Genomic DNA, 209 nt, shown 5'->3' with positions numbered 1-209 from the left:
TTTTCTGTTTATTTATTTTAACAGCGATCGCTTTTCTTCTTGTATGTATATATAGTTTACATGTATCACTTTCTGTGATATGCTTGTCATTGGCATAGCGCTTAAAGGGCACCAAAACTCTTGAGCCGGAGATTATGTTACTCGATTCACACAGCTGTAATGGAAACTTGGCATTCGTTAAGAAGAGTCAATACAGTCGTTGTAGTGGC

This window comes from Biomphalaria glabrata, chromosome 12 (assembly GCF_947242115.1).
Source record: "Biomphalaria glabrata chromosome 12, xgBioGlab47.1, whole genome shotgun sequence".
Classification (NCBI taxonomy): domain Eukaryota; kingdom Metazoa; phylum Mollusca; class Gastropoda; family Planorbidae; genus Biomphalaria; species Biomphalaria glabrata.
The sequence above is the reverse complement of the archived record's forward strand: the minus strand, read 5'-3'. Positions refer to the sequence as shown.